Raw genomic sequence first — 11,447 nt, 5'->3', positions numbered from 1 at the left:
ATGGCGTGTGTCCCCCACCTGCACCTGAAGTCCTGATCGTTCTGCTCACACTGAGTTGCCCTCAAAGCTGATACTGTGACCTGTGCTGCCTCTTACCACATCGCCAATCCAGTGTGGCCATGCAGCAGCAGACTCCACAAGCCCGGCCCCGGAACACCCCGCCCCTGCCGCTCACACAGACAAAGTGCAAGGGAGACGCAAGACCCTTTGTCCCCAGTGAATATTTAGTGTTATTCTTGTTGAGCTGAGCTGAGTAAGGGCAAGTGACTGGAAATGCAAAGTCCCGCCACTCCTGTGCTCAGGAGATTTAGATCACTCCGCTGGATGATGTTGGTTTAATTGTGCCGAAGCAGAATGGCTCTTTGAGTTCAGACAATGCCCAGCCCCGCGGAGAGCCCTAACCAAAGGTTATCTGTCAAGAGGAAGTTCACCCATCCTTGGTTCTCGGTTTCCTTGGTCCTGCAGAACGCAGCTTCTCGTATCAGACATTCCATTTACTCTAAAACTAGTCATTCATTCATCTGAATGCAAAAAAACCACCCCAGTATTCCAGGTGACTGAACTGCACTTTATTGAAGGATTTGTATTCTGCTGCTGAATGGAATGAGCAGTTAGTCATAGAGGCTTCACCCAGCAGATCACTTAAACAGCTGAGAGAGTCACAGCAAAAGGTGTCCCATCTGGAGGGACCCCGTTGTTTTAGAAGAGTAACTGTGTAATATTTTTGTAATTTGATGTTAAAATCAACTTTTTATAGCAATTAGAGATTTTTATTCCTATTCCTTATAGTTTATTATCTTTTATATTTATTAAGAAGTTTAAATGGGTATGTGGTATGTGAGGAGATGTGACCTTTATACTTTAAAGACTGTGAAACATTCCAAACCTTTAGGTAGAAAAGTAAATCAATTTAGAAGGTGATGTAAGGAAAAAGATCTTTATTTTAAGGAGGTAGTGTAGGACATTTATTATTATCTTTATTTTTTAATGAAGGATCTGAGCACATATGTCTCTGAGACAGAAATAAATGACAAAACTTTCCAGAAGCAAGAAATTCTCTCTGAATTTTCAGCATTTCAGTGCAGGTACCTTCAGACATTCCAGTGTGTTGTGTTCCACATTTCATTCTGTACCTCCAGTCTGTGTCCCATGTATTTGCCTCAGTACAAATGTTCATAGCAGAACAACTGCATAGAATCTGTTCCAATAGCAGTCATACCACCACAACTGTGGGAAAAATGTTCTTTTCATTTATTGCTCCGAGTGAGCAAAATGTACCTTTCCCTTTACTATTGTGTGTTGCACTGTTTATTTCAAAAAGAATCAGTGCTCAGCAACTCATGGCAATATGGTCATACTCCTCAAACAAATAATTTCTATGTTGCCGAGGGAAAAGTCTGAACAACTTCCAACACATCAGAGACAAAGCTGGCAAATCTGATATCACTCTAACACGTCTGTATGATGCTCAATACAATTCAAACAGTGGGCAGATCTTGCCCAGTAGAACCCAGGAAAGCAACTACTTTTTGTCTGTGTACAAAATTCTCATTGCAGCTAGTGAAACAGCTACAGCAAATTTCAGCTAGTTTTTGGTAGTATTTTGTGAAGCACAATACTGGTGTGAGCAGAAAATCATACTAGAATTAAATAATGGATTTTATTCCCCAGCTCCTAATTTTTGAGAGAAGTCTTCAAAACTTCTTTTAATTGAAAATAATATTTTTCAGTTTCTTCTAGTTTGAGTAATGTATGATGATAAAAATGAGCAGAATGCTACTTAAAAAAACTGTACCATTAAAATAGCTGTGAAATTTAGGTCTTCTCTTGTAATTACGCAGTGTACACCTAACATACAATGGTTTATGTATGTAATTAGGAAATTGAACTCCCGTGGGAGCAGAAATGCAGATGATGTATAGTGCCATTCTTAGGAAATAGAAACACTTCAACAGAAGTTTCTTGGTCAGGAAGACTGTCCAACAGACTGAACTGGTGGTATTTTAAAGACAGAGACTTACACTAATGCTTGCCAGAGTTAAAAACATAGATGAAATTTTGATTGTCTGGGCATACAAACTTTTGACAAGCATTTATCATGTATGTTGAACAAAAAATGTCTTCTATGCACATGTCAGAAAGACAAGAAAGGACATGAAAAAGGTCAATAACAATTTAGAAAAAAACCCTGAGTCCTTGGTGTTATCATTATAGTAATTTAATAGTTTTTCAGGTGATTTTTGCCTGGTTTTTGTTGTCCAGTGCATCAGGGTGTGGAACAGCAACTGCAAATACAGGAGTACAGAGAACTACTGTTCAGAAGAAAAATAAACCCTACTTCCATTTTCAGCCACATCATAAGGGAGTTGAGCTAGATAAAGAATTCAGAGTGTGAGGTTTTGGTCTAGTACTTTCCTGCACTGTATGCAGTTGCTCAGACATATTTATTATTACATTGCATGAATACACTCACATATATTATTTTTAAAATAAGAATTGGGAAGATGATTACAAACGCAGCTGATATTCCTAGAAGTCTGATAACACTTACTGTTCTCCGTTAACTATGTCTAACCAAGAGTGAAACACAAAGATGGGACAGATAAATAAAAAGGGATTTCTCACTCTGGGACAGAATTTATAATGAATGCATTAAACTCTGTTAGGCAGCTGGAGAAACCTTGGGTTATAACAGAGGACCCATAAACGTCAGTGTTCTTAGAGGATCTGGGCACCTTGAAGTGGGGCTTACCACTTCCAGGCGTTAGGCAAGCTGTTCAGCACTTTGAAGAATGAAGTTTTACTTACTTGTACAAAAAACTCCAATTAGTGTGCATCAGATTCACAGGCTTGACAAAAAAAACCCCAGAGTAATTATCATTTGCCTACTTAGATATTGCTAAAGGTATTCTTATAGTGCAGAAGAGCTCCTATCTTTTGAAAGAGAAAATTTGTTGGTTTAAATAAAATGGATTTAGTGTATGGTTTATAATTCATAAATCTAGCAGGAATATGGAATTTGCCTATGAATTATATTTTAAATAAAAACTGAAGCAACAGAACAAACTAATTATTCATTTAATATGAATGATCTCCATAGAGGTAAAGATGTTTCTTCAGGTGTGCAAGGAATTAAACAGACACTGTCAAAGCTATGGACAAAGTATAATGAGTTTACAAAATCCATTCTATTTTCTTTATCTGTTCCCTGAAGCCACAGTGTTAATAACCACTTTCATTCAAATTTGTCTCAGGCCTATTTTCCCAGACAACCTCATTTTATAGATAGATAGATTTTTTTTTTTTTTTTTTTTTTTTTTTTTTTTGCAATTTACAAATATGGAAGACTCTCAGAAGCCATCTCTGCCTCCATCACCCACACGCCTGACCTAGCAGCCAGCAGCTCCAGTGCCTCAGATGCATTTTTAGGATTTTCTTATGCACCAGCTGAAGAGGACATTTAAGTTTTACAAAGGTTTTGTGAAGCCATATTTTAAATGATTGGGTTTTATGTTTATTTTGTTTTCCTTTTCCTTTTGAGAGGATTGGTACCATCCTTTGCTCATGGTTTAAGGAAATTGGCACTAACACACTAACTGGCTGGGATGGATCAGAGCTCTTAATTTTTGCTGTTTGGTGGATTTTCTCCCTAAAGGAATGTTTCCCTGCCGGGGAAAGTGGGACACTGATTATGATTTTCCCCGAGTGTCTTGTGCTACTTGGCAGAATTGTATTCACTCTGTGATTGTATTTATGGTTGAGGAATGTGCCATCATTCACATCAACAGCCATGGCCCTGTAACTGGACTTTTTTTTTTTTTTTTTTTTTTTTTTGGAGCAATTTACAAATCTGGAAGATCCTTATACAGTTTAAAAAGGAGGATAGGCATTCCTCATGCCCCTGAGAGTCCATTTCTGGGAGCTATCTGCAGTCATTTTTACAGTAATAAAGGGTTATATTCAGAACTGCTGGTAAGTGGTGCAGGAAGACAGTCAAGAATAAAGCCGGTTTGTTGGCACTATTCATTTTAAGAGAGACCAAGCTTTATCTTGGAAGCTCATAAAACCTGTGACTCCTGACCACACTCACTAAGGTTCTGATAGATTTTATATTGGCACGTTGTGTACAAATTAAGAAGCAAACTATATCCTCTTCCTAAGGTATACCCTGTGATAAGCACATTTGGCTGAGAGAGAGAATGTGGAGTTTAAGTAGAGCCAATTTCATTTAACTTATTAACAGCTGTGTCAGTCACCCATCTTTTTGGGCTGCATTCACTACCACTATGCTCTATACACCCATTATTTTTCTCAGGTCTGAAATGAATGCAAATTGACTTGCTAGCAGTTAACCTCACTGGTGTCAGTGGGTGCCTAAGCTGCAGGAAAAGGGTGAATCAAATGTGCTGCACGTGTCTGGGGCAGACATGACAGAGCTTCCTCCTTGCTCTTGTCAGAGGGATCTCTTTGGCACTCTGTCACACCGCACTGCACAAAGCAGTTTTATTCTCTCACAGCCTCAGCAAGGAAGGTAGGCTCAGTGACCTCTGTCAAACAGGCAAATGTGGTTTTCTTCCCCATAGCTGAAAATTAAATGTATTATTTTGTCCTCCTACTGAGTCATAAAAAAATCAATTTTGTGTCAGCAGCAAAGCTGCTCACCGAAGTGTTGTCTTCCCTGGCCGGCTGGGAGCCCTGAGGCTGAGCAAATCCCCCTCTCTGCAAGGATATCTCATGTATCTGCTGCCTCCGTGCCTGGACGCAGTAAGTACCTGCCCCCCTTTTCCCTCCCATCTCCTGTGCCAAGCCCTACCCAGGCGACACCACGAGACTGACCAGGGGCAAGGTGAGACAAGGTAGTGCTCTCCACCCCGGGGTCTCCTCTTTGCTCTCGCCTCTGTGCTTGGGACGGTGTCCCAGCCCTGCTAGTGGGGTTTCTCTCCAGAAGGGGCAGAGGTAGACGGGAGCGGGCAGGGGTGCAGGCTGTGTACTACACGGGCTGTGGGGCTGACTTGTTCTCTACTCTCTGAACCAGTCGGTGCAAATGGGGCCACTTTGTCACTGTTACTGAGCCAGTGTGGATTTTTCTAAAATTATCCACTTCACCTCTTTTCAAAGCCAGTCCTACTTATGAATGAGCTGGTGCTTATTTAGATCCTTGTTGTCAAAATGTAAACCGTGGGGATTGATCATATTCCTGGGACATCAGTGGAATTTAGCATATGGAAAATTTCTGGGGCTCAAAAACTTTTTTGTTTCCCAAATTATTTGTCCATAGTAGGCTGTGTAAAAAAATTCTTCACTAGATAATTTTTATCATTGTGGTTGCTAGAGCAGGAACTGACAGGGGAAGTGGCTTGCTGAAAACTGTAAATATTGTTAAAGTTAGAATATAGTGTGATTAGACTCCATGTGTTCTGTAATCCTACAGCTAATTTATCTGTTAGTATTAAACCAAAAGATATTATTGAAAGCAATGGACATCCCATATCCGGTCAGCACTATCTCCACAGAGAATAAGATGAATCACATACCTACAAGGCTAAGTGGCAGACAAGGTATAGTTACTTGTACATCAGTAGTGTCAATCCTTGAGAATTTAGCTCTAGTGTATTAATAAAAACAGAGGGCACTTTTATGTAGTATCTACTTTTCCTATTTTTAAAGTGCTCCATAAGTCAGTTCTGTAAGCTAATGGAATGGTAATGGATCAATAGTAATAGCATGAGAAAATGCCACTCTAGCACACAGAAGCCAGCAGATAAGCTGATTAATGCTCCACCAGTCATCTGGTACAACAGAAATAGCCATTATGAAAGAACTCCAGTACATGATATCTCTAGAAAATAAACACTTGATTCTGTTGGGCTTTGTTTGTTTGTTTGGGGTATTTTGTGGGCCTTTTTTTGTGTGTTTTTTTTTTCTCCCACAAATGTTGGAATGTTCCCTAAAAGTATTTATGAAGCAGTCAGATGCATTGACCACACACAAGGCTAGAAAAGCAATTCTCCAGACATAACTGTTCTTCAGCCAGTGAGGGGCTTTGCTGAGAAATGCAGAAAGTGAGTCTTTCCCGTTTCCCTTGTCTCTTTGGTGTCAATAAGACAAATGAAATGTCCTTTCAGGAGTTACCTAGAGAGGAATTCTTTTGCTTATCATTGGGGCATGTATGAAAGGGCCATTCTGTCCCTTACTTTATGACCAACTGACTAATCTGTGAGTTATACCCAGGAGTGTGAAGAAGAACACAAGGACATAAGGATATGAATAATTATTGTCGGCAATCTTAGACTTTGGAAAACCAAACTGAGAGCAGGATTGAAAACCTCATTAAACATGTAAACCAAAACTGAGTCAAGAACTATTCTGAAACCTGAGAAAGCCAAATGACTCTCCAGCCAAATTTAATGGACAACACATTATCACTGACAAATGCTGAATGCTTTGCTAAGGGGACAGGAAAACCTTCATTACCTGAGGAAAGTTTAGGAAGAGTTGAATAATGATCATATGTGAATAGTGAATTACACAGTCCTACCAGTGAGAGTTCCTTACACCCTTCAGTTTTTCTTCCTTTTGCCCTCAGATGGCTGTCAATATTTAGAACAGTTTTTGGGCTCAGGGCTGTTTTCAGGCAGACCCCTTTCAAGCTGCCTGCTTTCTGTAAGGGACCCTTGGTGATTGTCCTGGCATTTCCTCCTGGTACTGTACCCTGTAGCTCCAGCATTGCCAGCTGCATCACAGTGTTTCTGCCTTATCATTTATCTGGGTGTGTCATACTGCCTCTGTGCTCAGTCTGTTTAGTATCAAGACTCTCTTATCTAACCCCATAGCTCTGGGGCAGAGCTGTTTCTGTTCTTCATTTCTCCAGGCAGTGCCTGGCTGAGGTATGTTGGCTCCACAGCCAAGATGGTCTCTGAGCAGCAGAGTCCAGGCAAAGGAAAGAGCATGTCCTCAGTCCAAAGACTGGGTTTCAGCTCTGTAAAGACACTTCAGAAGTGTCTGGGTGCCAGGGATATATCCTTCTGCTTAAAAATACATCTCAAATCTTGCCCTGGCCCTTGTGTCTAAACAGGGATAAGGCAAAGTGTTCACTCAGGTGTTTTAAAATAACTTACTTTTTTTGGCACCCTTCTTTTCATTTTTTTCACCAGCAACTCTCACCTCCTGGAAACTGTTGCTGCCTCAATTTCTTACCATCAAGAGCAGTAACAGCTGCACCCCCTGACTGTCTCAAGGAGATCCGCTGTTGCTGTAGGCAGTGAGGAGAAATTGGAAGAAGGTAGTTATGGCTGGAAGGTCTGTCTCTGTGTCCTACCCTCATCTGCCAGAGGCAGCAGCAGCAGTACTGTGGCAGCTCATTCATAGCCTCTGGAAGAGGCATCTGTCTCTTCAAGTGTCATTCATACTTGAATGACTATTGCATCTCTTCCAGGGAAGACACCAGATGGAAGTTTTCTGAATGCCAGATTTGACTACAGGTTGCCAACAGGACCACACTGGGTCAGACATGAGGGCTCACTAGTTTATACCAGAAATCCAAAGGATTCCTGGCCAAACCTCATGCTGCTTGGCCTGAAACCACGCAGAAGATGCCTGCCTATTTCATTCCCTCCTGTGTTTTCTCTGTAGATGGCATCAGAGCTCTCTCCATCTGTGAGCTGAAGCCTTCAGGGCTAATGATGCTTTTGTCATTTTCAGTATCAGGTAATTCTCAAGTGTTCGACTTTTACAATTGCCACAAACTGCTCTTTGCTGAAGTGGAACCAGTTGATTCACACAGCAATAAACAGAGAATGTCACTGGTCATCAGGATGCTCCAGCAGAGTCTAGATGTTACAATGGAGACCTGTGGTATGAGGCACATTATCTCCCATGAAATACTAGAGTTAAACAAACAGGTAATGCCTACAAAAATATGAAGTGTAAGAAGATGCTGTGAACTAATTTAGTCTTAAGCATGATGCAAAATTATGCTTACAGAATCAAAAATTAGTTAGCAGTCAATGTTAGAGTGCCTTTGGGTGTTCTCACTGCAGAAGAGCGTGAGGAATTAGTATCTTACTAACTCATTTTTGGTTTTATAAAAGTTATTTCCCATTAAAAATATCCCTTGAGGGCATGACCTACTAAACCACATTCTCTCATGCAGCCTGAAGTATTATCTGTACAATAACAATTCTGTCATTGGAATGCAAGACACCACACTATTTTGGATGATTAGTATCTACAATCATTCAGCCACAAGACAAGGATTCCTGATGAGAAAACCCATGAGCTTGATCATCCTTTTATTACCTGCTAAAATGTTCTCATTTGCCTTCCCTTTGCAAAATTTGGTTCTCAGTACTCAAAGAGATTAAATTTCAGAAAATATATTTTCACAAAAATAAATCTCTGCATTTGTAAGAAAGGGAATGATTTGGAGGGTAATATGGGGCTGTATCCAGTCGGCTGAAACCGACTCTAGGACAGACTGACAGGCTTGATTACTTACCTGATCAAGACAAGGTTGTGGCAAAAGACAGAGCAAGATGAACCCACTGTTGTAATGTGTTGCAATCCCATGTAACCACCTAATACAGAGTGGATACCTCAGTCCTTCCTGAGCAGGGAGCGAAGGAAGCTGTGTGGAGTACCCACCTGGAAACACCTTTTGAAGGTCTGAACAATTGCCTTCTCTGTGAATTTTCAGGACTGACTGTGTGTAGGCAAGGGGACAACTTCCTAAATAATGTTTTCTAAGACGGAAATGAGAAGTAATTTCTGCCAGCTGCCACAAGATTGGTGGTGGCAAAATTGTGAGCTAACCTATCTGGCTTTTTATGGTGACATTTCCCAGACAAGGCATCTCTGTGTCTTGTAGACAGAGAGCTGAGAATGTCTGCATTGCAGGGAGAAAGAGCGGAATGTTGTATCACCTTTCTTGTCTCTTCCCAGGAAACAACTCTGGCTCATGGATATTCCAGAAGGAACAGACTGGAACTGGCTGCTTCAAACTGGCTGCTTCAAACATTGCTTAGGGTAAAGCTATGTCCTGATGATGCAAATCAGGCCAGATTTTATTTGAAAACCTGCTTTTCCAGAGTGGTCTGGCTGACATACTATTATTCCCTACTCTTGTCACTTTCTTGCTCTGACTTTATGTCCTTTTGAAAGCTCTGACTTTATGTCCTTTTGAAAGACCTACATACCACCCAGCAGAGCCTGGGCTGCACACTGATCTATGCATACAAAGTATTCTTTGCTGAAGTTCACAGTATGCACTGTGGGTGCTGGACAAAAGAACTAGCTGTAAATATAAACCAGGAATAATTGTTGTTGGCACCACTGCAGCTCTCAGGGTGAAATTCATTTCACAGATCATCCACAGAGAGGCAAGCCCCAGAAAATCCTTGGATATTTTATTTGCAAAGATTCCTCTGACATTCAGTCATTTTAGGCAGTGCAACCTTATTGAAGACTTTTGACGGTTGTCAAGAGAGGTTGTTCTCTGGATTTATTTAAGTCAGATGTTGTAGTACTTGATGTCTTGTCTTCCCTTTTCCTTAGGAAACATTCTTAGGCTGCCACTGTTTTTACTGTCCCCATTCTGAATTTAAAATAACTCTTTATGCAAGGAAATGCAGGTGCAACTGTTCTGCCATTATAGGAACATTCTGCCAATGTAGGAACCCTGGGAGAAGCAGAGGTTTTGAAATGGAAGAAGAATGTCTTCACAGGACTGTTCCTTTCCTTGTTCCTGTGGCTGCTTTTCTGCTTATTTTCACATATGAGACATCACTACAAGCTGTTTTCCTGTTAGTGAATTTTCCACACAATATTATCTCTGAATAGAGATTATTTTAAAAGCATCCATTAAAATTCAGAGTGCATTTCAGTGTTTCATCTGCTTCTTCATGCTTCTAGTTCAAGGATAGTTCTGAAATGTTACAGGATGTTTATCTTCATTTTGCTTGTGAGTGCTATATGTTCTCAGTACCATATTATTCAATAGGGAAGAGGGAAAAAATGAATGGAGTAAGGTAGTGGCTAGTAATCATTTTAATTTTTTCCTTAAAAGAATGGAGTTCTGACAACTGCTGACTTTAATCTGCTTCTGGCATTTTAAATTACATTGTTTTTCAATTAGAGTCCAAGAATGGAATGAAGCAGATTGCTGTCAGAAAGCTCTGACGAATGATTGGTAAACTTTGTGGTAATACTTCAAAAATAATCAATTTTATAGAGAAAATCATCACCTCCAGAAAATCCCCCAAATGGAGAAAAAACATAAGTTGAATAGAAAGATTTTGCAAAGTGCTTCAGATGGATTTCTTGAGCCTCTGTATATTATTGGCTGTGCAATACCCTGAGGATCACATCAGGATGCAGCCTGCTTGTGCTTCCCTCTACAGCACCCATCCTGCAAGCACAGAAAGCAAGGAAATTGTTATGCAGCATGAGGCCACTTCAAAATTGGCTCTTAGTTGTAAGGTTGCAATTACTCAACATGTTTTCCTTCCCAAAGATTCCTGATCCCCTTCTGCTTACATAAGAAAATTTCTGTAGATTTATATAGGATAAAGATGGAGCCATTATTTATCATTTATTGCAGTGTTTAGTGTTTGCCTTTGCTCTCTGGTTTCTTAGGTACTTATTCAGAGCCACTTGTCCTGCAGCAACCCCCTCAGCTCAGGACATTGTGCTCTCCCCCTGACAGCAGCAAGAGCAGTAGGTGGCCTGGCTTCCCAGTTCTTGTCTGGGCAAGGTGGCTTCCAGGCTGTGACACTCCTTCCTTCTCCCCTTCCTTCCCTGCAGTCCTGCACTCTCTCCAGCTGCCTGTTCACCTCTGTCTCAAAGCATCCTAAAAAAATAGTGGTGCACAGGTGACCCTGTGCCAACCCAACGCCAGGGCTTGTTTCCTGAGGAAAAACACAATTACAAAATAAAAGTGATGTAAGTTCTTATAATTCTTTATAGTAGATACAGCCAAATGTAGAAAAAAAATGACATTAAAAATGTCCACTAAGAATAAACCCATTTAGTACCTAGCAAGCTTTTATTCAACACTGGCAGTATAATCTCTTATTCTGAAAGGAAAGCTTTGCACATGCTTCTCCGTTTTCAAGAGCTCCTTCATTAATATTACTCCCTCATGTATAAAGTGAACTCATGACTTTGCATAATCACTCTCCCTCCTGTATGAGACAGAATCAAGCCAGCACTGCACATTCCATTACTCCTGAAGGGCAGCTTCCAGAGCTGCATTTTAATTAGGGTGATAGGTTGTTTATCTCTAAAGGTTCAAGTAGACTAGTGGGTTTCTGAACTTTAATAAGTTACTGCATGTCAGCCAAGACAGGTGACTGCCGATGTGCTTGCTCCTTCCCTGATACTTGTCAGGGAAAACATTTTTTCTTTCATTAACCTATACTGAAGTCTGAGCTAATGTGTTTTGCACCACA

General features: G+C 40.6%; 1 long non-coding RNA gene across 1 annotated transcript; it reads left to right on the top strand.

Moving 5' to 3' along the window:
- Nucleotides 1-3,358: 3,358 nt before the first annotated feature.
- On the top strand, nt 3,359-9,875 carry LOC108449036. Its single transcript, XR_001865135.1, has 2 exons — nt 3,359-4,764; nt 8,941-9,875. It is a non-coding gene; the product is annotated as an uncharacterized LOC108449036 (long non-coding RNA).
- Nucleotides 9,876-11,447: the final 1,572 nt, after the last annotated feature.

The sequence above is a fragment of the Corvus brachyrhynchos genome, unplaced genomic scaffold (assembly GCF_000691975.1).
Source record: "Corvus brachyrhynchos isolate BGI_N302 unplaced genomic scaffold, ASM69197v1 scaffold29, whole genome shotgun sequence".
Classification (NCBI taxonomy): domain Eukaryota; kingdom Metazoa; phylum Chordata; class Aves; order Passeriformes; family Corvidae; genus Corvus; species Corvus brachyrhynchos.
Note: the sequence above shows the minus strand (reverse complement) of the source record. Positions and strands in the feature narration are given on the sequence as shown.